The 26,732-nt window shown below is 43.0% G+C and overlaps 1 protein-coding gene across 3 annotated transcripts in view; it reads right to left on the reverse strand.

Annotated features, from left to right (window-relative positions):
* PACS1 (phosphofurin acidic cluster sorting protein 1) overlaps window positions 1-26,732 on the reverse strand; it is a 127,567-nt gene that overhangs the window by 74,087 nt on the left and 26,748 nt on the right. Inside the window, exon 1 of one of the 3 annotated variants that reach the window (XM_037135234.2) lies at window positions 4,988-5,068. The exons of the other annotated variants lie outside the window; for them this stretch is intronic. The gene's annotated coding sequence lies outside the window, so the exon portion shown is untranslated. Of the gene's footprint in view, window positions 1-4,987; window positions 5,069-26,732 lie in introns of those variants that run through there. 3 annotated transcript variants of the gene reach the window in all.

The following is a 26,732-nucleotide window of genomic DNA, read 5'->3' on the forward strand; positions in this document are numbered from 1 at the left end:
TATAAACATGGCCGCCACCGTACTGCGCATCCGCCTTTACCAGGGCATCGATCACACTGCTGAAATTATATGTAAACCCGAGTGTCTTCCCACCTGGAAAGTTATATCCTTAAGGGTGGGACTGTATCACATTCATTCTCGTAAACCCAGAACTCAGCTCAGTGGCCAGTACAAAGACTGTATTTAATAAAGGCTGACTGCTTGACTGGTTTGTTGCTTGTTACACTGGATGAAAACTATGTCAAAATTAGAACCTAATCGAACAGTTTTCAGCTCAGGTTTACACTTAGTTCTTGATTATTGCAACGTGGTGAGTGTTCAATGACTTACCATCATCGAACATGGCTAAATGTCCCTCCCAGCATCAAATGCATCCATTAGGATGACAGACACATGAACAAAATGACAAAATTCAAGTTGACTCTATGGCTGCAAGGAAGATGATGATGCTACAGCAAAATGAAAAGTGCAAATGACAGAAGTCTGTTTTAAGTAGCGGAAGAAGCTGAGATGCAGCATGAGCCAGAGAATCCCGCTGCCTGGCAGTGTGAAGCAGCATCAGACCTCTGAGATCACCGTTTGACACCATGTGTACAACATGTGAAAACCCTTAATATTTTTAAATTTTTTATATTGATTAAAGAGAGAGGAAGGGGCAGAAAGAGAGACAGCGGATGGGAAACATCGATTTGTTGCTCCACTTAGTTATGCACTCATTGGTTGATTCTCGTATGTGCCCGGATGGGGGATCGAACTGGCAACCCTGGCATATCAGGATGATATGACAAGTGACCTACCCAGCCGGGGCTTGAAAACCCTTAATATTTTTAAATCAATTTGAGTACAGTAGAATTTACATACAATAAAATGCACCCATTTGAAATGGACAGTTGGATGAGTTTCAAAGTACGCATCTGAGTAACTACCACCACCATCAAGACAGGGAACAGGACTTACGCCAAGATGGAGGCACAGGTGGAGATGCCGTGCTTTCTCCCACAACCAAGTTGAGAGACAACAAAATATTAGCAACAGAAAACACAGCCAGAACACAGAAAATTGAACTTTTCGGAAGTCTGATAACAACAAATTCTTCAGCCTGACCGGTAAGAAGGGCCAAGCCAGCAGCTTGCGGAGCAGGGTTGCACAGGAAAACTCGGTCAAACGGACTCAGGCGCACGGATCCCAGGCGTGAGGTTGCAAAGGGCTGACCCAGTGAGCGACCCAGTGAGCGACTAGCGTACCCAGCAAGGGTGCAGGGCAGCGGGTTGACTGTGGTCCCACATTCATGCGCAGATAGACCAGCAAGGGAGTGGGTGGTAAGATGGGACCAAGCAGGCCCCAGTGGCCAGAGGCAGCAAAGGAGGCTGCCATTTCTCCGCTCTGACCCCACCCCCACATACAGCATCATGACCCAGCGACCTGGGCGACCCAGCGACCTGGGCAACCCCGCCCTGGTAAACACCTAAGGCTCCACTCCTCATAATTAACGGGCACAAACAGACCGAAAATGGTTCAAGAAGATCTCAAAGCCCCAGAGCCCATAAATCTAAGCGACGAAGAAATAGACAAACTTTCAGATGCACAGTTCAAAACACTGGTGATCAGGATGCTCACAGAACTGGTTGATTTTAGTCACAAATTAGAGGAACACATTAAGGCTAAACTAATTGAAATGAAGGGAAATGCACAGGAAACCAATAGTAATGGAAAGGAAACTGGGACTCAAATCAAAGGAGTGGACCAGAAGGAAGAAAAAAATGACCAAACAGAAAAGAATGAAGAAACAAGAATTCAAAAAAATGAGGAGAGGCTTAGGAACCTCCAGGACATCTTTAAACGCTCCAACATCCGAATTATAGGGGTACCAGAAGGGGAAGAGGAACAGCCACTAGTGGAAAACTTATTTGAACAAATAATAAAGGAGAACTTCCCCATTCTGGCAAAGGAAATAGACTTCCAGGAAATCCAGGAAACTCAGAGAGTCCCAAAGAAGTTGGACCCAAGAAGGAACACACCAAGGCACATCATAGTTACATTAACCAAGATTAAAATGGAGAAAATCCTAGAAGCAGCAAGAGCTAAGGGGACAGTCACCTACAAAGGAGTCCCCATCAGACTGTCAGCTGATTTCTCAAAAGAGACCCTACAGGCAAGAAGGGGCTGGAAAGAGGAATTCCAAGTCATGAAAGGCAAGGACCTACAACCAAGATTACTCTATCCAGCAAAGCTTTCATTTAGAATGGAAGGGCAGATAAAGTGCTTCTCAGATAAGATCAAATTCAAGGAGTTCATCATCACCAAGCCCTTATGATATGAAATGTTAAAGGGACTTACCTAAGAAAAAGAAGATAAAAAAAGATGAACAGTGAAAGGACAGCAAACTCACAGTTATCAACAACCACACCTAAAACAAAAGCAAACTAAGAGGACAGCTAGATCAGGAGTGGAAACAAAGAAATGAAGATCTCAAGGAGGGTTAGCAACAGGGGAGTGGGAGGAGGAGAAGGGGGGAGAAGGTACAGAAAATAAGTAGCATAGACGGTAGGTAGAAAATAGACGGGGTGGGGGTGAGAATAGTAGGGGAAATATAGAATCTAAAGAACTTGAGACACATGGTCATAAACTAAAGGGGGGGAATGGAAGGGGCGGGGAGGTGCAGGCTGGAAGGGAATGAAGGGGGAATAGAACAACTGTAATGGCATAATCAATAAAATTTTTTAAAAAGAGCAAAAAAAAAAAAAAAAAAGACATGGAACAGTTGCAACACCCGCAGGCTCCGAGGGCCCGTGCAGTCGTCCCCCTCTCACCCCAGGTTCCAAGCAATGGCTTGATTTGCATCTGTTAAGATATCGCTCTTTATATATTTTTAAATGTAAAAGAGTTGAACTTTATATTTGGAAAACCAAACACGCACAGTGGGACACTGTAACAGACCCGACCCACCTAACACTCAGCCCGACGCACGAGCGGCCCTGTCATGCACACTCCTGCCCACCCCTGCCCGACGACTCCCAAACAAATCCCACACACCATCTCTCTCCATGTGTAGATACTTCAACACACATCTCTGAAGAGTGCTGTTTTAAAACATATCTGCCACACCATTTTCACACTTAATATAAGTAACAGTAAGTTCCTCAATACATCAAACACATGGTGTCCGCGTTTCTCAGACTGACTCACATTTTTTCTTCATCTTGTTCCTCTGATCAGATCTATATACACTGGTTCATTCATCTGATAAGTCTATCGATCGGTTCTCCCTCTACCCTTTCTCCCCCTTATCATTTATTTGTTGAAGAAACTGGTTTGTTTTCCTAAAAAGCACCTGCAATTTGAAATTTGCTAATTGCATCCCCCCAAACATAAACGGTTTCGCTGTCCCTTGTATTCCCTACAAATTTGTAGGTTTTAACAAGTTCAGGTTTTATTTTAGCTGGGGAGGCTCCCTAAGGTGTGGCATTGTGCACATCTCTCAGGAGATACACATACAGAACATCGCACATTCTATTTTTGTCTCACTTTTTGAAGTAAAGTCTTTTCCTCAACTGACAACGAAAATATTTATTATAGTTTATCAGACTCATTTAATCTAGAAAAGTATAAAAGTGCAGGACATCGATTCTCATTCCCAGACTGAGTCTGGATTACGGTGCTGCTATGAAAAAACAAAGTACTTCTTGAGTTACTGTCTGAAATACTCAGAAGGTTCTATCCATCATATCTGTGCATCATGTGCCTGAAGCTATACAGTGCACATCCCCAGCCAGGTCATGTCGCCTCAGTTATAGTTTTAGCTCATGAAGGAAGAAATGCAGCCTCACGCTGCCCCCCGCCCCCCACAGCCAGCTCTGCCCAAGCAGCGCTGGTGAGTGGCAATGCCCGGGCCTCTCTCTGCTGGGGAAGGCCCTCCTCTAGCCTCGGTGCAGTCCAGCCTCTTTTATTAGTAATTCTTCTCAACCTTCCTCCGCAGTCAGCACCATCCACATTTTACCAATCAAAAAACGAAGGTACACAGAAGAAACATGAATAGTGACTCAGTGGAAGGTTACAATGAGAACCCAAAACTCAGCTCAGAAAAACCTGCTGAGTTAAGCGTAATTCTCCTTTAATGCTCCTCCTTCCCTTCAGGGAGACCAGTAAGTCTCAACAATAGGAGCACATGGAGGAGAGGGCTGCGGGTATTGCCTAGACAAGGAACCAGACGGCCTTCCTGCTTTCTTTGTCAGCACAAGTCCCTGCTCGACAAGAGCTAAGTTATCACAAAGGAGAATAAGAATCAGTTAAATGAAAGGGATAACCCGTGCAGTTTGGGATGGGGAAGAAGAGAAAAGCAGTTGATGTTCTAACCTCACAGAAGCCCAGGGAGAGGCACCTTATCACTGAACTGTGCAGAGGAAGTTAGAGTCAGCAGCAGAACACCGGGGCCTCTCTTCCCACTTTGCTAAAACCCTCTGCCACCTGCCACACAGCGCTGTTCGAACAGCTACAGGGGCCTCCAGCGCCAGCCACCTCCCACTCACCTCTGTGCTTGGCTGGTTTTTACTGCCTTCAGAAATAAAAGGTAGACCTATTATGCCAATAATCACTACCTGGTAACGTGCGTTCCAGAAGCACAGGCCTCTGCTTAACAGCATAATCTTCACTACAAAAGGAGAGCACTCTCCCTCATCCCAGCCTCCACCCCTGGACAAGCACAGATTAAATTAAGAATTCTCAAAATTCCCAATGGTGTCAAAAGCATTTAAAGTTGCCAGGTCAAAGATTCATTTTTGCAGCAGACAACCACAAAGGATTTCAGTGTTACATACAGTGGAAATGATTGCAAGAAATTCTAAATATGGACAGACAGTAATTTAAATTTTTTTTTCTAATGGCTAATACTATTTTCTCAGTTCAATATCTGATTCTAAGTCAGGCTCCAATTAAGGAAAGCAAGCCCCAGTTTTCTGGTTCCGCTGGGATTTCCTGGTCTGGGGGTTACCTGGTCTGCCAGTTGCGAACCTGCTTCCAGTCACTGCTCTGCTGGAACCCTGTCGTGACTAACAGACGTGTCTCAGAACGAGGAAACACCCCAATGACGCAGAGTCAAAGGGGAAGTAAGGTCCAAACAAGCAGCTCTCACCCCTGGCCTGGTGCTTTCCCAGCAGGCCTGCCGCTGTCCGCACCAGCTGTGTCAAGTTGGCAAATGGACCTGCCTAGCTTTTGATTTCCTTCTCTCTAGCCGACTTACTCACAGGAGCCAAAAGGTGGAAACAACCTAAATGTCCATGATAAAAAGAGAGACATGGGGAAAAAACAGTCCCTCTTTTTCAGCCGTATATTCTGGTGTCTATCTGTGACACCTGAAATTACAACAGACTACCTGAGACCATGGGGAGCCAGCCAGGACAAGCCAATGTGCTGAAGATAGAAGGGCAGGAAGAGAAAATGAACTTGAGCCGTTGAATTAACCAACATTGGATTCATCCTATTGGAAATACTGTGTGTATGTTTAAGCCACTGAGTTGGCTTTTCTGTTTCTTGAAGGTAAAAACATTCTAACTGGTAACACCATTGACCTAAAAAGTCTGGTGCACCATGAGACTCATGCAGCAATGGAAGGCAGAGTTGGGTCTCTATAGATAAACAAAACAAAGCAGAGCACCCTGTTCAGGTTATTAAAACTTGAGAAAGGGTTTAGGCCAGGTCAAGAACAAGGTTACAAGGAAAAGTGCATTCAGTGGACCCACACATTTAGCAATTCACAAGTAAACTTGGACCTGGAAACCAGCCTGGAGGAAGTGATGGTGCTTCCTTTCAGGAATATTAACTAGAAGACAGTGGCCGTGAAGACAGTCTCTGCATGTGCAACAACACTGTGAGGCAGTCACTACTCGCATCACAACTGGGAGAACCCCGACCGAGCACAGAGGAGCTAAGTGACTTGCCCAAAGTCACCCCATTCAGGCATTTTTCTCCACCTGGAAGTCTCCCTGTTTTCACTAAATAACTGCCACACATCCTTCTGATTTCAACTTAAATACACATCACCTCCTTAGGAAAATGCTTCTTTGAAGTGTCCAAACAAGGTCCAAAGCTCCTACTGTATCCACTGCATTCCACGCTGTCTCACAGCAGCACTGTGTACACTCACGACTATTTAAACATATGTCTCCCCTACCAGGATTCACAGGCCCGGAGAACATTCTGTCTAGCCCACCACCATGCAGTATTCCCAGAGCCGAGCACCAGTGCCTTGCCCTTAAGGCGCTCCCCCGTCCGACAGACAGCAAGTAAGCGGTTGCCTACAACGCAAAGGGAGGCAGAGAGAGGTTCACACAGGACTCTAGAAGCACGGCAGAGAGGGTGCAGGAAGGCTCTGTAGACATGTCCCTCGAACTGGGCTTTGAAGGATAAGTAAGTCAGGAGAAACAGAAATGATAAGAAAGGTGTTCTAGGCAGACAAAGTATAGGTAAATGTATAGAAAGGAAAGAGGCCATGAAATCAAGGGGAACTATCACTAGCTCACTAAAGCTGGAATGTGATATTAGGTAGCAAAACATTGAAGCTTCAGAGACAGGAAGATTCAGTCTATATTCAGAGACAGCAATATGCTGTGCAGACCTCTAAAAAACCTAAACCAGCGGGTACGACGAAAGCACTTACTGCACATCAGACCCCAGGCTAAGCACTTCGCCTGCAGTTTCATTTCATCTTCACAACCCCCCGAGCAGTGTGATTCCCATGAGGAAGTAAGATCACATACAGCGTGTAAGTACATGGCTAAGCCAGGCTCTGAACCGCAGCTACATTACCGTATTTTGCTGTGTTTAATGTGCATTTTTTTGCCCCAATTTTTGAGGGAAAAATAAGGATGTGCATTATACATGGGTGGTACCTGAAATACCTTGTATCTGTTGTGTTTTATACTGATTGGTTACATAAAATTTCTTGTACCACAATGTGTTAAAAAATAAATGCTAAAGTTTCTTTATAATACAAAAAAACCAAATATCTAAAGATAAACAAAGTATATAATTGGCATTCAATAAACATTGAGATCAAAGGAAAATTATTCAAAGACAGAAAATGCAGTGTCCTGAGTAAGTACCTCTAAACCATCAAAAATTATGCTAAACATCAGCAACTCCCTGGTTTAAGTCTCATCAGAACTAACCTTCCTAGGGAGAACTGAAATTATTCCTTAAATAGCTCAATAATTGAAAATTAGTGAAAAGGAAAGAAACTTGATATATAGATGATGGGACCCACAAAATCTCTTCCCCATCATCATCTGCTTTAAGCATGGCAAAATGATAATATGATCGAATGTGTTTACAAGGCTAGACATATGCTTTATACGTTGATTCAAGATAAAACAAGAGCTACAAAATTTACCAGTAAGGAACAGTTCTGGTTCAGAGAACTCAGTGTTTAGGAAGTCAGCTACCAGCAAAAATGCAAATGTGCTAAGTCACAGCTGACGGGCTATTATTGAATCACTGAAACAAACTGCAAAGAGATCTTTGCTTTTTAAAATGTCTCGTAATACCAGTAAGAGTTCACAGACTGATAATAATTAAAGTAGTTATAACAGATTAACTATATATTAGTGCCAAGAGACTTTTGGGGTTTTTTTAACTTTTTTATTGACTTTATTGGGGTGACACTGGTTAATAAAATTATCTAGGTTTCTGGTATACAATACTATAATTCATCATCTGTGTACTGCGTTGTGTGTTCACCACCTGAGTCGTCTCTTTCCATCACTGTTTATCCCCTCTGTAGTGCCAGGAGTGTTAGGAACACAATCTCATCTTTTAAGGTTATTCTCATAGCGCCATTTTCAGATGAGCTATTAAGGCACAAAGAGTTTAGATAAGTTAGTTGCTCAAGATCAGTGGGCAGAAGGGACAGAGCCAGGACTCACACACAGCCCATCTGAGGCCAAAGGGCACGGCCCTCCCATCACACCGAGCACAACCATGCTCGGGTCTACTGAGCTGAAAGGTACCTAGCGGTTATCTAGCTCACTCACTCATCGACCCAATCGTGTAGAGACTTGCAAGGAAGTTAAAGGGCTTTCCTGCTGTGTTTTGGCTAGTCTACAGCACAGCTGGGAGCAGACCCCATATTTCCTACCCTTGAGGCAAGCACATTTTGACTCATGCCAGATACTCTCTTTTTGAAGAATGTTTAAAAATCCCCATAACTGCCCTGGCTGAAGTAGCTCAGTGGATTGGGCACGGGCCTGCGAACCACATGATCATGGTTTGATTCCCAGTCAGGGCACATGCCTGGATTGCAGGCCAGTTCCCAGCGGGGAACGCATGAGAGGCAACCACACATTGATGTTTCTCTCCTTCTCTCCTTCTCTCTTCCCCTTCCTCTCTAAAGATAAATAAATAAAATCTTCAAAAAAATCCCCATAACTAAATTCAAAATAGACAAGAACGATGTAAGTGCCTGGCACTGTGCACTGAGGTGTGTGTGTGTTATGTTTTAGTGGGAGGTAGAAAAAGAGAAGTCTCAAGCATTTCCTGTGCACAACTTGCAACCGGCCCACAGAAGGTAACAGGATTTCACGCGTGCCTTCTGACTACCAACATTGTCTCAGCCCCTGCATGTCATCAGGGCATTAAAAGCATTAAAGCAGAAGTTGGCAAACTTGTTCTACATCAGGCCTAAATATCTGAGGCCATGTGGGTCATACTGTCTCTGTTGCAAATACTCCATTGTATCATTTTAGGGAGAAAAAAAGCAGCCAGGGACAATACTTGAATGAGTGTGGCTGTGTTCCAATAAAGTTTAATTTATGGGCATGGGAATTTGAATTTCAACAAATGTTCACAAATCCCCAAATCCCATATTCCTTTTATTTATTTATTTTTCAACTACTTAAAAAAGGTACAGCTTTCGGTACAGAAAAGCAGGTTGTGGGCCAGAGAGCGTCTGCTGACCCTGCATTAAACCAAAGAAGTTCCTGCAGTCAAAAGAGATCAAATGAACAGCAGTGAGCAACAAAGCAAGGCTATGGCTTTTTTCTTGACTCAGTTCTGGTGCTACTGATTCTGGAGACCTTCTTGGGCCATCCCCTGCCCTCCACCCCCTCTTCGGGGAGGTGTCCCACTTTTGTGTTCTCACTAAAACTTATGCCTATTTCTATCCTATCACTTACCATAATATAGTCAATTGATTATTCAATTGTCTGTATCTCCCCAAATCAAGAAAAGGCTGTTTTTATTTTTAATTTACATTCCTAGCTGACATGATGCTCAAGAAATCAAAAACAAAAACTGGGGAAGGGTGAGAAGGAAAATACGAGAGAAATAATCGCAGAATGTCTTACCCGCCCTTCCACAGAAAACAGAGCAAGGCCCTGCCGGTGGTTCAGTGGCACGTGCCTACGGAGTTAAACCAGTGGCTCGCCCACTCCTGCATCTGGTAACAATCCACGTTGCTTACATCCCAGAATGTGCACCAACCCCTCAATCTACCCGATTTATTTTTGCCTCCCTCAAGGCCAGGCATCTGACTAACTTGTTTAGACTAATCTGGATGCAAAAGGTCTAGGCATTAATTTAAAATGACCACTGGGTCTCCAGAAAGACTTCGGGGTGCCCCGGGTTCTGCAGAACACAAACAGGAAAATGACTGTCCTACAACACTAGCCTCAGGAATGAATGATGGCTTCAAATCATTTAAAGAAAATCTGAAAAGCCGCAATTACCAGATATAATAGGAAAATCAACACGGAGGAGGCTACCTCATCATTACCATATCAAACATAACAGAGAAATAAGCATATTTCAATCCCATGTGCTTGGATGGATGACCCTCTGTTGCAGGATCCTTAACTTTTTCTATGCCATGGGTCCCTCTGGCAGCCTGGAAAAGCCAGGGACTCCTTCTCAGAACACTGTTGTTTTTTTTTTGTTTTAAATTTTTAATTTATTTTTAGAGGGGAAGGGAGGGAGAAAGAGAGGAAGAGAAACATCCATATGTGGTTGCCTCTTGCATGCCCCCTACTAGGAACCTGGCCCACAAATCAGGCATGTGCCCTGACTGGGAATCGAACCAGTGACCCTTTAGTTTGCAGGCTGGCACTCAATCCACTGAGCCACACCAGCCAGGGCTCAGAGCACTGTTTTTGAATGCAGAGCACTGCATTAAATATTATGCATAGTTTGTTTACTTTTTAATATTTAACAGTGTCTTTTTAAAATTTTAGTTGATTTTAGAGAGAAGGAGAGAGAGCAGGAGAGAAAGAGAGAGGGGAACATCAATTTGTTGTTCCACTTATTTATGCATTCACTGGTTGATTCGAACCTGAAGGGCAATGCTCTAACCAACTGAACTACCTGGCCAGGGCTATGCACAGTTTTGAAAAGGAAACCCACCCTGACTGGTGTAGCTCAATGGGTTGTGTGTCATCCCACAAAGAGAAAGGTCAGCAGTTCAATTCTCAGTCAGGGCACATGTCTGGGTTGTGGGCCAGGTCCCTGGTTGGGGTATTGTGAGAGGCAACCAATAGATGTTTCTCTTACATATCAATAATTCTCTCCTCTCTTTCTCCCTCCCTTCCCTCTCTCTAAAAATAAATAAATAAAATCAAATAAAAAGAAAAAGAAAATACGTAGGGCACCTGCAAGCCAGGCAGCAAGTGGGGTGAGGGAGCAGCACCTGCTGTAGCCCCATGTCATTGCCCCTGGCTTGTCTGCGCGGCCAGGTGGAAAATAAATAAGAAACTCATTACAATAATAGTTAAGCCACACTACCTCCTCTGCCATTTCCTGTTTTCTTTTCCTGCTTTATTTGTTCTGTTTAGCATTTGTCACTACCGATCACGGTACTGTCCTTGTGCTCTCCCGTGTAGATGTTTCCCCAGCTAAAACCCAGTTTCCATGAGGGCAGGGCAGTTTACCTATTTCGTTCACCACTCTATTTCCCAAACCTACAAAATGCCTGATATATAATAGATAATCAGTAAATATTTCTTGAGTTAGTTATTAAATAAACTTCTTATGTCCTATGAGCTATACTCAGACAAATCAAAGGCAGCTGGACCTTTGAATCGTCCTTAGGAAAGATAATAGACAATATTACATACATACAAGTAATTTCTTGGTAGACACTGGAGCCCTTTTATAAACACAATCTTATTCATCCACAATAAGCTTACTATCTAATGACTCAGGGCAAACAAACAAAGTGAGGCAGGGGACTCAGACGTCTCAAGGTTAGCAGTGAACAAAATGCATCAGCCAGGTCTCCTGCTTACTAACTCTGTCCCTTCACTTTACCCTTTGCTCTCTGAAGCTTTGGCTTCGCTGTCTTCAAGTACAGTCTCCTGCCCACCGAAGGTGCCTGTCTGCACACTAACAGTGAGAGACGCTTCCAGGGATCTGAGCACACTCATTCATAACAAATAGCTACACATTCCTCTACAACAAGGTTCTACAATTTCCAACTTCTTGCCAAAGCAATTCTTGAATAGAGGAAATGGTTTTCTTTTAAAATACATCTAATCAAATAAATTAAAAGGTTAACAAGAAGTTAAAACCCTCAGACATAAAAGGTTGTTTCATATAGTCCCAAGAGGAAGGAAGCTTAAAGTCGAGACAACTCAAACCTCCAGAGAAATGTAATAATTTCTACCAGCTGCAACACCTTCGCTCTACAGTGTGTGACAAATCAGAAACCAAAAAACAGAAAGGGGGGAAGGAAGGCGAGGGTAACAACAAGGCCACATAATGAGATTAAAAACCGTCCTCAGACTGTTTCATAACCAAGCAAGCAGTCAAAACCTAACAGGAAGGCAGTCTGGCCCTTCTCGGGCAGCTAAAACCAATGTCAGCTGGCTCTCCACCCCTACTCTTTGCCAAAAAGCAGAGCTGAGGAAATGTGCTTATGTCATGAGAGTTTCTGAGATACTCAAACCCCTTTGCTTAAAATGTAACTTTCTAATTCTGCTTATACATCAGAATTTTCCATATTTGTGGATCTTCCTATGTACAGGACAAGAAAATGTGAAGAAACAGGTTTTTTGTGCATTTGTTTTTAATACTTCCAATGCCACTAAGCCAGCAACAGCTGGTCATCAGTACAGGATGACAGAAAGTTCCACAGCGACGATGTATATTAATAGGATTTCAAAACAAAAAAGAAGGAAAGGAGGGGATGTTTTTCACACATGCTGACTCCAGCTCAGTGGGAAAACATTAACGCTCTATAACTAAATGCTGGCTTCTCGTATGGTTCTAGTGTAACCCTTAGGGCGGTATGCTTTGGAACTGACCAGGTAAAATTTTAAGATAATTTTCTAACTACTTAGAGTTGCTATGACTTTGCAATCACACCTGAGGAAGCCCTGAAGATACAATGATAAATAAAAGCCACAATCACAGAGAACTTGTATTCAACCATCTCTTACAAAAGTTTGCAAACAGTGTCGTTTCAACATTACAATATCAGAAAGGTATTTCCTACTCCCATAAGCTTTTTAAAAAGGTAGTATAAATAATTACATAACTGAATTATAAAGCAAAAAGCCTCACAAATTATCTACAGTATTCTAAATTCACTTTCTGATTGACTGTTAGACTGAAAATTAGAAGTAAACTAAATATCCATTTAGTGGGAGTAGTTAGATGAACTGTGTTTGGTCCACTCTGTGGAATACTATACAGCTATTAAAAAGAATGAGAGAGACCCCTAAGCACAGAAATGGAAAAATCTCCAAGATACCCTGCTATGGGGAATGAGCACGCTGAACAAGTCTTGGTGATTCTGCTCTACAAAGTATTTGTACCAATCTGTATATATATTGCATTTAAATGCTTTGGGCAAGATCTAGAAGACTATAGTAGATGCCAAATTCTTAATCGTGATTTAGTCTGGGGAGGGCATGAGAAGTAAGGGAGCTTTGGGAGGATTTTCACATCATACTCTATATATGGCTTAAATGTTTTGTAAGGTGGTATATATATATCACTTATGAGTAAAAAAAAGTATTCATTAAGGAAGAAAGGACTAGATTCTATTAAGGGAAAAAAATCAAAATATGAAAACTTGATACTAGATTCTAATGTCAGAGCAAGAGCCTGACCATCAGACAGTCTTCTAGATGCCACACCTCAATGTAATAGTTTTTAAATTGATAGCAACAGAATAAATCATAAAGAATAAGATTTTCGAAGTGGTACATCTACACTATAATCAATATATTCAAGTCATCATATCTAAAACAACTGGAAGTTTAAAATACTAAACTTCAAGCTAAATGAACTGCATCTTCTTTTCTTGTTGTATTGTAAAATAGCCATACTTCTGCCAGAAATACTTGTTCTTTGGTATTGAAGGCCAACTAGCCAAGTTCCAGTAGGACACCTGGAAATAGCCAATAGCACTGCAATGAAAAAGATGCTTTGCCAGCCAGATACAGAAGACAAGAGACCCAAACGATGGCGATACTTATTCAGAAACAAGAATGTCAGCATGACTAGGCTGAGTCAGCAGGAGGCCAGGAGACCTTGACATTTAAAGTTTTCTGCCCAAGAAGCAGGGAGGTAAATAAGACAAAAGAGCCCCAGTGCTCTTGCATGCAGGCAAGACTTTTTATCAACTTTATTGAGATATAGTTTGTATACAATAAAATGGACTAATTTTAAATTTTCTTTTTTTTAGATTTTATTTATTTATCTTTAGAGAGGAAGGGAAAGAGAGGAGAGAAGGAGAGAAACATCAATGTGTGGTTGCCTCTCATGCGTTCCCCGCTGGGAACTGGCCTGCAACCCAGGCCTGTGCCCTGACTGGGAATCGAACTGCGATCACGTGGTTCGCAGGCCCGTGCTCAATCCACTGAGCTACACCAGCCAGGGCTAAATTCTTTTTAAAAAAGATTTTATTTATTTATTTTTAGAGAAAGGGGAAGAGAGACATCAATGTGTGGTTACCTCTCACATGTCCCCAACCAGGACCTGGCCCACAACACAGGCATGTGCCCTGACTGGGAATCAAACCAGCAACCCTCTCTTTTGCAGGCTGCTCAATCCACTGAGCTACACCAGCCGGGGCAAAATGGACTGATTTTAACTGTACGTTTCAATAAGTTTTGACAAATTTATACGCCTGTGTAATCACCACCCTAAAGTTTTCATAACCTGAAAACCTAATTTTCTTGTGTCCCATCCCAGTCAATCTGCTCCCAGCCCAGGCCCCAGTTAAGCACTTTTCTGTTGCTATAGACTAGATCTTTTTTTCTTAATCCTCACCTGAGGAAATGTTTACTGACTTTTAGAAAGAGACAGAGAGAGAGAAAAACATCCAGGCGAGAGAGAAACATCTATTGGTTTCTCCCACATGCGCCCCCCTGACTAGGGATTAAACCCACGACCCAGGTACGTGCCCAGGATGACACCCCAAAGCCACAGAGCCAGAGCTAGATCTGTCTTTTTTAGAATTTCATATAAACGGAGTATGTACTCTTCTGGTAAGGCTTCCTTTCACTCAGTATAATGTTTTTAAGGTTCACCCATGTTATATATACCATGTATCAGCATGTCATTCCTTTTTCATGCCCAATAATAGTCCTTTGTTTATCCACTCATCTGTTGGTGAACACTGGGTTGTTTCCGATTTTGGGTTATTATGACCATGTCTGCTATGAACTGGCAAGGCACGGAGGCCTCTGATGGCTTTCGTTTCTAATTTAGTGCTCTCCGTACACTCTCCATTCACCACGACTCCACCCCTTACGTTGGCCCGATGCACGAGGGGAAAAGCAACTGCTTACCCAACAAATGTATAGTAAGGACCTGCTGTATTCCAGGAACATGTGGGCACTGTGGATACAGTAACGAATAAGTATACTCGCTCTTCTGTTAAAACTTAACGGTCTTTTGGAGGGGTAGGGGTGCAGAAGGGAAGACAGACAAAAATAAACAAGATAATTTTGGATAGGATATGTAATAGAAAAAAGTTAAAAGTAAAATTTTTAAAAGATTTTATTTATTTTACTTTTAGAGAGAGGGGACGAGAAGGATAAAGGGAGAGAAACATCAATGTGGGAGAGATACATCGTTTGGTTGTCTCTCGCATACCCCCCAAGTGGGGACCTGGCCTGCAACTCAGGCATGTGCCCTGATTAGGAATTAAACCAGTGACTTGTGGTTTGCAGGCCGGTACTTACTTAATCCACTAAGCCACCCAGCCAGGCTAAAAGTAATACATTTCAAAAGTAACTAGAGGCACATATGTCTAAGTCAGATGCAGCAGCCAGGGAAGGCCTCCCTGAGCTGAGATCTGAATGACGCAGGAGACAGCCACATCAACCTAACATCAAAGCACCTCCAGCAGAGAACCACAAGCACGAAGGCCTGAAGGAGAAAATGAACTGCTATTCAAGAAGCAGGGAAAAGGCCAGTGTGATAGAAATGTAGTGAACTAGGTGAAGGGAGGTAAGAGATGAGGCTGGAGAGGCAGGGAGAAATCAAGCCAAACAGTATCTTGTAGGCCATGATAAACAGTTTGGGTTTTACTGGAGAGTAAAGCAGGAGAGTAAAATAACCATATTTGCATTTAAGATCACTCTGGTTGGGTAGAGAACTGTAAAGGGCAGGAGTGGACGCAGACCAGTTAGGCAGCTACTGTGTGACGCAGGTGCTAATGGCTCAGACTACAGAGAAAGCAAGGGAAGCACAAGAAATGGGAATGGCTTCAAGGTATCTTCCAAGTAGAATCAACAGCTCTTGCTAATGGATTAGATGAGGTGGGTATAAAAACGCGGCTGGAGAAGCAGAGAATGGGCGCGCCGGGACACGCCCAACGCCCCGCACCCCCCCCCTGCCCCGCCCAAAAAAGAATACAGGAGAATTCCTAGGTGTTTGGCTTAGGCTACTAGGTGGGTGATAGGACCATTTACCAAAAGGAGAAAACTGGAGGGAAAGTAGGTTTGCAGCTGTGGGGAGAATTGAGAGCTCCGTTCAGTGGCGCTGACTGAACATCCAGACGCAGACGTCAAAGAGGCACTTGGATATATGGGTCTGGAGCTGGGAGGAAAGGTCAGTGGTGGGAACGTAGCGTTGGGACTAGTGTGTACGACTAAGGAGCAGATCACACAATTTGCTCCTGGAAGTAGTACACACAACCTCAGTGCACCAGGATCACACCAGGGAACTAGGACTCCAAAAGCTCCAGTTTTACTTGGAATCGGGGTCAGGGGAGTAGGGAGGAATGATTTTATATTCGAACACACACACACAAACAAACAAGCACAGAGTAAAATGCTGAATTTACACAATTTTTCAAGATTAAACATAGGATTCCCCCAAATTTTGTGTAGCAGGCAGTCTTTGGATTACAAAAGACCCCTAGTGATACATTTTCATCTGTCTCTTGGAATGTTTCAGGACAAAAGTTAGACAGGCATCAGAGCACACAACAATCAATCAGCAAATACTTAACCCACAGACCAGACCACTGAACCCTCAGCTGTAGACATTATGGACAGAGAGCAGTAGAGTCATTAAGGACATGGGCTTGCACACACACTTTAGAGTCAAACAGACCTGGGTTCGAATCCTCCCCTTGCTGCTTACTAGCTGTGGGGCAGGAACCCTCACGGGGGTAAACGCCAGCGCACATGCAATGCACTTCGGCGCTGCCTCGGATTAAACATTAACCCCCAGCATGCTCTCTCCCCAGGGTCTCAATGTCTAATGACACTCATAAGACATACATTTATAAAAGGATAATAATGTAAGTTACGCATGAAAAAAGGCTGAACATGATTGCTAGGTGTGGTCAGGAAAGCACAGAAATTTGGGCTGAAGAAGACTCATAAAGAGAAAAAGGAAGGTCTTTAGCTTTATTTCTTCTTATTTTTACTTGAAGGGGAATAGCTAAAGAAAGAAAAGAAGGTAAGCCCATGTGGGGAGGCTGTGAACTACCATTACTGGGCACTAACTGTCAGAACCATTGCCTCTCAACTTCTTGGAGATAATTCCTGTGCTGCACAATTCATGCACTTAAGTGTACAATTCAACTGTCGCCACTGTAGTCAGAGCTGTGCACCAGCACCACGATCCATTTCAGACCATCTGCATCACCCCCAAAGAAACCCCACACCCATTAGCTAGCAGTCACTCCCTACTTCCCCCCATTCCCATGAGCCCTAGGCAACCACTAACCTGCTTTCTGTCCCTGTAAATTTGCCTGTTCTGGACATTTCATATATATAATCATAAAATACGTGACTGAATTCTTTTAAAATTCTATTTTATCCATTATGCTATTACAGTTGTCCCAATTTCCCCCCCTTTGCCCCCCTCCACCCAGGACCGCCCACTCCCTCAGGCCATCCCCCCACCATTGGTCATGTCCATTTGTCCTGCACATAAGTTCCTTGGCCACTCCATTCCCTGTACTGGACTTCACATCCCCTGGGCTCTTCTGTAACTACTTGTGCTTCTGAATCTTCTCGTCTCCTCACCCAGTCCCCACACACCACTCCCATCTGGCAACCATCAAACTGCTCTCCATATCCATGATTCTGTCTCTGTTCTTGTTTGCTTAGTTTGTTTTTTAGATTCAGTTGTTGATAGATGTTTATTTATTGCCACTTTATTGTTCATAGCTTTGATCTTTTTCTTAAATTATCTCCTTTAACATTTCATGTAATAATAATGATTTGGTGAAGATGAACTTCTTTAATTTTTTCTTGTCTGGGAACTTCTTTATCTGCCCTTCTATTCTAAATGATAACTTTGCTGGATAGAGCAATTTTGGCTGTAGGTCCCCACTTTTCATGACTTTGAATATTTCTTACCAATCCCTTCTAGCCTGCAAAGTTTCTTTTGAGAAATCAGCTGACAGTCTGATGGGAACTCCTTTGTAGGAGACTGTCCCCTTATCTCTTGTTGCTTCTAGGATTCTCTCCTTCATTTTTATCTTGGGTAATATAATTATGATGTGCCTTGGTGCGTTCCTTCTTGGGTCCAACTTCTTTGGGACTCTCTGAGCTTCCTGGATTTCCTGGAAGTCTATTTCCTTTGCCAGATTGGGGAAATTCTCCTTTATTATTTGTTCAAATAAGGTTTCCACTGGTGGCTGTTCCTCTTCCCCTTCTGGTACCCCTATAATTCGGATGTTGGAGCGTTTAAAGATGTCCTGGAGGTTCCTAAGTCTCTCCTCATTTTTTGGAATTCTTGTTTCTTTATCCTTTTCTGTTTGGTCATTCTTTTCTTCCTTCTGGTCCACTCCATTGATTTGAGTCCCAGTTTCCTTTCCATTACTATTGGTTTCCTGTGCATTTCCCTTCATTTCAATTAGTTTAGCCTTCATATGTTCCTCTAATTTGTGACTAAAATCAACCAGTTCTGTGAGCATCCTGATCACCAGTGTTTTGAACTGTGCATCTGAAAGTTTGTCTATTTCTTCGTCACTTAGAGTTATGTGTTCTGGGGCTTTGACCTGTTCTTCTTGAGCTATAATGTTTTGCTCTGTTCACGCGTGTTAGGTATGAGGAGCGGAGCCTTAGGTGTTTACCAGGTAGGGGCCACCCAGGTTGCTGGTTTGTGATGCTGTATGTGGGGGTGGGATCAGAGAAGGACAATGGCGATCCCCTCTGCTGCTTAGTGCCACTGGGGCCTGTGCGGTCTGTCTCACTGCCTGCTCCTTCGCCGGTTTATCTGCACATAAATGTGTGACCGCGGTCAGCCCTCAGTGGGTCCACCTGCTGCTACTCCACACCTGGGATCCGCCCACGGCTGCCTGAGCACTGGGTCTCATGCCCGGGTTGGTACGGTGGATCTTTCCTGCCTGACCCCACTCTGCTGCTGGCTTCGCCCCTCTTACCGGTCTGTCTGGGTCTGGCTGAAAGGTTCGTGGTTATCAGACTTCTGTGTAGTTCAATTTTCTGTGGTTTGGCTGTGTTTTTGTTGCTAAAACTTTGTTGTTTTTAAACTTGGTTGTGCGAGAAGGCACAGAGTTTCCACCTATGCCTCTATCTTGGCGGAAGTCCTCTTCATACACTAACCTTTGGCATTTTAATTATGTGTCTTGGAGGGCCTCTTTGCATCCAGCTTGTTTGGTACTCTCAATTTGTTTGTGTGCTTCCTGAATTTGCATGCTTATTTCCTTCACCAAATTAGGTAAGTTTTCTTTCATTATTTTTAAAAATAGATTTCCAATTTTTTTCTCTTCTTCTGGCACCCCTATGATGCAGATGTTGAAATGCTTGAAGTTGTCCCAGAGGCTGCTTATACTATCCTTGTTTTGGGGGGGATTCTTTTTTCTTCTTGTTCTGATTGGTTGTTTTTTGCTTCCTTATGTTCCATATCATTGATTTGATTCTCAGCTTCATCCACTCTACTGTTGTGTCCCTGTAAATTGTTCTTTATTTCAATTAGTGTATCCTTTGTTTCTGACTGGATCTTTTTTATGCTGTTGAGGTCCTCACTAAGTTCCTTGAGCATCCTTATAACCAGTGTTTTGAATTCTGCATCTGATAGATTGCTTATCTTCATTTTGTTTAGTTATTTTTCTGGAGTTTTGATCTGTTCTTTCATTTGAGCCACATTTCTTTGTCTCTTCATTTTGGCAGCCTCCCTGTGTTTGTTTCTTTGTATTAGGTAGAGCTGCTTTGATTCCATGTCTTGGTAGTGTGGCCTATTATAGTAGGTGTCCTGTAGGGTCCAGTGGCACAGCCTCCCCTATCACACAAGCTGGGTACTTGAGATGCGCCCTCTGTGTGGGCTGAGTACACCCTCCTCTTGTAGTTGAGCCTTGATTGCTACTGGCAGGTCAATGTGAGGGATTTACCCAGGTCAGTCAGCTATAAGAACTGGCTGTGACCACTGACCACTAAACTCTGCCCTCTGTGGAGGATCAGCTGTGTGGGGACAGGGTGGTGGTGCTTCAGTATGGTCTGTAGTTGTCCACTGGGTGCATAGGCTCAGAGGTTCCCAGGTGAAGTCAAGCTGTGAACCTAGTGGCCACTGCTAGTGCCTGGCCTGGGGCCACTTAGCAAGAGGTACAGGCAGTTCCCTGTACAGAGGTACAGGGGGTTCACTGAGGCCAGCTTTTGCCTATTTAAGAGAATTTAGGAAGTTGTGAAGCATGAGCCAAGACCAGACATTAATATGGAAAAGCCATCGTTAACAGCTTGGGTGAGCCTATAAGTTGGGTGGTGGCAGAGCCTCAGGGTATCTCCAGGATGGGGCAAACAGTGTTAGCCAGGTTGATGGAGTCTCAGATATGGCAACTGCCTGCCTGCTCTGTGACTGTGGGGGGAAAGTTCAGAGGAGGAACAATGGCCTCTGCCTACCTTTCTGTCTGGGAGAAAGCTGTCCCCCAGCACTCACTTTGATTCCAGACACTTCAGTTGTCCCCTGTGTGCCGCTGGTGCCTCTCAAGCTGCTTTCCTGGTGCTGGAGCTCAGAGGGAGCAAATCTAAGTTAAGTCCATGTGCTGGTTCATTAAGAGGAACTGTTTGGGACTCCAGGAGTTTCTTCCACCGACTCGATCCCCACTGGTTTTTTCAGCCAGAAGTTATGGGGACTTATCTTCCTGGCACTGGAAACCTGATCTGGGGTCCTGGTGTGGGGATGAGCTATCCCTCCTAATTTTTATTCACTACAAGTAGGTGTGGGACCAGCGCACTTCACATCTCCATCCTGACTCCTATCAGTCGGGATGGCTGTAGTTTCTTTAATTCTGTAGTTGTCAGACTTCCATTCAACTTGATTTCTGACAGTTCTGAGCAATGGTTATTCTATACTAAATAGTTTAGTTATATTTTTGATGTAGTTGTGTGAGGAGGCAAGCTGTGTTTACCTATGCCTCTATCTTGACCAGAAGTGACTGGATTCTTTTACTTAGCACAATGCTTCCAAAATTTGTTCATGTTGTAGCATGAATCTACTTCATTCTATTTTAGTACTAAACTGTACTCTACTGTACCTATAGAACACATTTTATTGATCCTGCCATCAGCTGATGGACACTTGTTGTTTCTAATTTTTCACTATTGCGAGTAATGCTGCTATGAACATTCACATGAGTTTTTATATGGGCATATGTTTTCGTTTTTCTTAGGTATATGTCCAGGAATGGCAGAACCTAAGAGAAATAGTGAAACTGGTTAATCTTTGGGGACTTCCAGACTGTTAAGAGTTAATACAGTGAGCTCCAAATAGTTAAATGATGGTAACTAATTTCCAACTAACACCTTCGGGGATCTGAAATTACTTTCATTTATAATAGTTTCAAATTGTTCAATGATTGTTAAGTTTGTAGTAAACTCTATAGGAAAAGATGAGCATGAAGAAAAGAGAGAGTGATTAAAAAGCCAGAAAGAGAGAACTCTAAACCTTTATTTGCTCCTCAAACCACAGAAAAGTTGCCCTGGCTGGTGTAGCTCAGTGGATTGAGCACTGGCCTGAGAACCAAAGGATCGTGGTTCAATTCCCGGTCAGGGCACATGCCTGGGTTGCAGGCCAGTTCCTAGCAGGGGATGCACGAGAAGCAACCATACATTAATATTTTTCTCCTTCCCTTCCCTTCTAAAGATAAGTAAAATCTAAAAAAAATTTTAAAAAAAACAACACTGAAAAGCTTTATGAGACAAACTGAGTAAAAAAGTCAAAATTATATTTATTTAAGAGAAAAAAGGTACTAAATATCAATTAAGTACATCCATATGTTGAAGTTGGGCATGTATAAATTAGAAAGTTATAAAACCAAGTGAAATTTTTTGCCAATTTTTCCATTCTTTCAGAGTAACTTTTAAAAGGCTCTATATCTTTAGTTCTCTCTCTCACAGTCCATTATCAAAGAAGCACACTGTCTCTTAACTACATCAGCCAAATAATTGATCCATGGTCCAAAATGTTCTCATCACCAAAGAGTCAGAAAATTTGCATTTTCAATAAATACTACAATTGTCTGAGGCAGTATTACTATCCTGCAACAAGACAGTCCTTCCAGGGCTCCAGGGTCCAATATGATAACCATTTAACTACATGTTACTAAACTCTTAAAATGTGGCTAGTACACCTAAGAAACTACAGTTTAAATTTTGATTTAACTTTAATGAATTTAAATTTAAAAACTGCAGCAGTGGAAATTATTTTATTATACTAATTATATTTACTTTAGATGAAGTGGATAAATAAATAAAATTTATTTTTAAAATAAATTTCATCTGGCCCTGACCAGTGTGGCTCAGTGGGTTGGGCATTGTCCTGCAAAGCAAAAGGTCAGGCAGTCCTGTGTGGGGTCAGGGCACATGCCTGGGTTGTGGGCCAGGTCCTCAGTTGGGGGTGTGGGAAAGGCAGCTGATCAGTGTTTTGTCTTGAACGCCGATGTTTCTTCCCTTATCTTTCTCCGTCCCTTACCCTCTCTCTAAAATTAAATACAATATATTTTTTAAAGATTTTATTTATTTATTTATTTTTAGAGAGGAATGGAAGGAGAGAAGGCGAGAAATATCAATGTACGGTTGCCTCTCATGAGTCCCCTGCCGAGAACCAGCCTGCAACCTAGGCATGTGCCCTGACTGGGAATTAAATACAGTATTTAAAAAAATAAAATTAATTTCATCTGTTGCTACTTCTCTTTTTAATATGGCTATTATAAAATTTAAAAGTACCTATGTCCATAAATGCTAAAATCCAATGGATTGTACATTTTCAACGAGTGGATTTAAATGAATGTACAGTATGCAAACCGCATTTCAACGAAGCTGTGTTTTACACTGTATTTCTATTTGACAGTGACCGTTTCTACATTTCTGAAGTTACATGAGTTGATTACAGTAATAATAAGAAAGAAATAAGAGGGAAAATAATATTTATTTCTGTTTGTATAATAGCACTTATGATAGACCTATTTATAAAACAAGTAAAATTCTAAAGTTAATAAAAAAGAGAATCATCTACTGAAGAAATTAACTTCACTAGTTAGAAGTTATAGTTATCAGAGTATTAGCAAATATTCAGTGTGAGGATGGAAAAGAAAAATGGAATAAGAAGACAAAAAGAAATACGTTAAGGCCAGGGCTACAGTGAAGAGGCCCAAGAAGGTTTCACAATAACTAATACTTAGTAAATGTTCAATAAATGTTAGATGGAAAAACAGAATAGATGGATGGATGGATGAATGAATATGGAAGGATAAAAGGGCAAAAAAGACATTTAAAAACGTTTTTTAAAGCCTCTACTACACAATTATAAAAGCTATTGAAACTGGGACTTCCGGCCAACATGGAGGTGTAGGTAGACATACTGTGCCTCCTAACACAACCAAAATAAGGACAACAACAATTTAGAAACAAAATAACAACTAGAACTGACAGAAAATTGAACTGTATGGAAGTCTGACAACCAAGGAGTTAAAACAGACACATTCATCCAGACAGGTAGGTGGGGCTTAGTCGAGCAGCTGGGCAGAGAGAGGGGTTGAGGCAAAAAGGTGATGGCACCAGGCATGTGAGGCAGCCGCAGGCAGACCCCAGCTCGGGGTGACAATGAGCAGACCCAGCGAGACGGCGACTGTGAAGTGGGGCACAGCACATAAGGCGGCTGGCTGACTGGTGGTCCCACATTCACACACAGACAAACCAGGCGAAATTGGGAGGTGAGACAGACTGCCCAACCCAGGGTCCCAGCACCAGGAAATAAAGCATCAAAACACCTATTGAAAACACCTGTGAGGGCTGAGGTGCTGGGAGAAACTCCCAGCCTCACAGGAGAGTTTGTTGGAGAGACCCACAGGGTCGTAGAATGTACACAAGCCCACCCACCCGGGAATCAGCACCAGAAGGACCCCATTTGCTTGGGGGAAGAAGCAGAAGGGACTGAAAGCTGGTAGCAGAGAATGGAGCAAGTGCCACTGTTCCCTCTAGGACCCCACCCCCACATACAGCATCACAACCCAGCGACTGGGTTGCCCTGCCCTGGTGAACACCTAAGGCTCTGCCCCTCATACGTAACAGATGCAACAAGGGGGAAAAAAAAAAAGGACAGATCAAAGCTACACAGCAAATACAACTAAGCAACGAAGAGATAGACAGCCTATCAGATGCACAGTTCAAAGCACTGGTGATCAGGATGCTCACAGAATTGGTCAAATTTGGTTGCAAATTAGATGAAAAAATGAAGGCTACACTAAGAGAAATGAAGGAAAATGCATAGGGAACCAATAATGATGAGAAGAAAACTGGGACTCAAATCAAGGGAGTGGACCAGAAGGAAGAAAGAAACGACCAAACAGAAAAGGATGAAGAAACAGGAATTCAAAAAAATGAGGAGAGTCTTAGGAACCTCCAGGACATCTTTAAACATTCCAACATCCAAATTATAGGGGTACCAGAAGGGGAAGAGGAACAGCCACCAGTGGAAAACTTATTTGAACAAATAATAAAGGAGAACTTCCCCAATCTGGCAAAGGAAATAGACTTCCAGGAAATCCAGGAAGCTCAGAGAGTCCCAAAGAAGTTGGACCAAAGGAGGAACACACCAAGGCATATCATAATTACATTACCCAAGATTAAAATGAAGGAGAGAATCCTAGAAGCAGCGAGAGATAAGGGGAAAGTCACCTACAAAGGAGTTCCCATCAGACTGTCAGCTGATTTCTAAAAAGAGACCCTACAGGCAAGAAGGGGCTGGAAAGAAGTATTCCAAGTCATCAAAGGCAAGGACCTACATCCAAGATTGCTCTATCCAGCAAAGCTTTCATTTAGAATGGAAGGGCAGATAAAGAGCTTCTCAGATAAGGTCAAGTTAAAGGAGTTCATCATCACCAAACCCTTATTATACAAAATGTTAAAGGAACTTATCTAAAAAAAGAAAATAAAAAACATGTATAGTAAAATGACAGCAAACTCACAACTATTAACAACTACATCTGAAACAAAAAGAAAAACAAACTAAGCAAACAACTAGAACAGGAACAGAACCACAGAAATGGAGATCACATGGAGGGTTAGCAACAGGGGAGTGGGAGGAGGAGAGAGGGGGAGAAGGTACAGAGAATAAGTAGCATAGACGGTAGGTAGAAAATAGACAGGGGGAGGCAATAATAGTATGGGAAATGTAGAAGCTAATGTAGAACTTATGACACATGGACATGAACTAAAGGGGGGAATGTGGATGGGAGAGGGTGGAGGGGAATAAAGGGGGGAAAATGGGACAACTGTAATAGTATAATCAATAAAATATATTTTAAAAATAGCTATTGAAACTAGCTATCAAGTTCAATTTACCTACCAGCAGATTACCAGTCTGGGGAAGAAACTAACACCCAGGACAAGAAACATGATTAACAGAGTTGGGAACAGAATCGACAGAAAAGGATCACAGAGAATACCCATCAGATTTTCAGTATTTTGTGGAATGTGCTATGAAGTAAATACATGCCATTAAAATCCAAAGGCATTTGGTAAGCGCTTTGGTAGTTTATCAAAGGATCATGAAGCAATAAGGCATGTGATAAGTGCCTTTTGATGATTTCAAGACCATGAACCATCAATGAGACTAAGGCAGGAAAAGGATACTCCATCTCTGTACTATTAGAGAAATTAATTATACTCTCATACGTGTGTCTCAGCACAGGCAGGAAAACCAACTCAAAGTGTATGGGAACCAACCTTACAGGCAAGAAAGGGCTGGCAAGAAGTATTCAACGTCATAAAAGGCAAGGACCCACATCCAAGATTGCTCTATCCAGCAAAGCTTTCATTTAGAATGGAAGGGCAGATTAAGTCCTTCCCAGATAAGGTAAAGTTAAAGTTCATCATCACTAAGCCATTGTTACATGAAATGTTAAAGGGACTCATTTAATAAAAAGATCAAAACTATTAACAGTAAAATGACAACAAACTCACAACTATCAACCACTGAACCTAAAAAACAAACAACTAGAACAGGAACAGAATCACAGAAATGCAGATCACATGGAGGGTTATCAGTGGTGGTGGAGAGAATGAAGGAAAAGGTACAGGGAATAAGAAGCATAAATGGTAGGTTAAAAATAGATAGGAGGGGACTTCCGGCAAGATGGAGGCATAGGTGGATGTGCCGTGCCTTCTCACACAACCAAGTTTAGAGACAACTAAATATTAGCAACAGAAAACACAGCCAGAACACGGAAAATTGAACTTTTCGGAAGTCCGTTAACAACAAATTCTTCAGCCTGACCGGTAAGGGGCGAAACCAGCAGCTGGTGAAGCCGGGTCGCACGGGAAAACTCGGTCAGACGGACTCAGGCACGGAATCCAGGCACGCGGAATCCAGGCACAGGGTTGGACCTAGTGAGCGAGCGAGCGACCAGGCGAGCGACCACAGGGGAGACAGCGGAGGAGCGGTGCTGCGTGTTGACTGTGGTCGCGCATTTGTGTGCGGGTGGACAGGCGAGGGAGTGGGCGGTTGGACCGGGGGCCCGGCGGGTCCCGCGGCAAGCAGCAGTGGAGGGCGCCGCCATTTCCCTGCTCTGACCCCACCTCCACATACAGCGTCATAACCCAGCGACTCTGAGTGGCCGGGCCCAGGGGAACCACCTAAGGCGCTGCTTCTCACCCAGCTGTGAGAAACAGCAGAGGGGGTCGCCATTTCCCCGCTCTGACCATGCCCCCACATACAGTGTCACAACCCAGCGACCTGGGAGTCCAAGGCGCCGCTTCTCACACTTAAAGGGCACGAACAGATCAAAAATGGCGCAGGAAGATCTTAAAGCCCCAGAACCT

The sequence above is a fragment of the Artibeus jamaicensis genome, unplaced genomic scaffold (assembly GCF_021234435.1).
Source record: "Artibeus jamaicensis isolate MK-2021 breed Jamaican fruit bat unplaced genomic scaffold, CSHL_Jam_final scaffold_614, whole genome shotgun sequence".
NCBI lineage: Eukaryota > Metazoa > Chordata > Mammalia > Chiroptera > Phyllostomidae > Artibeus > Artibeus jamaicensis.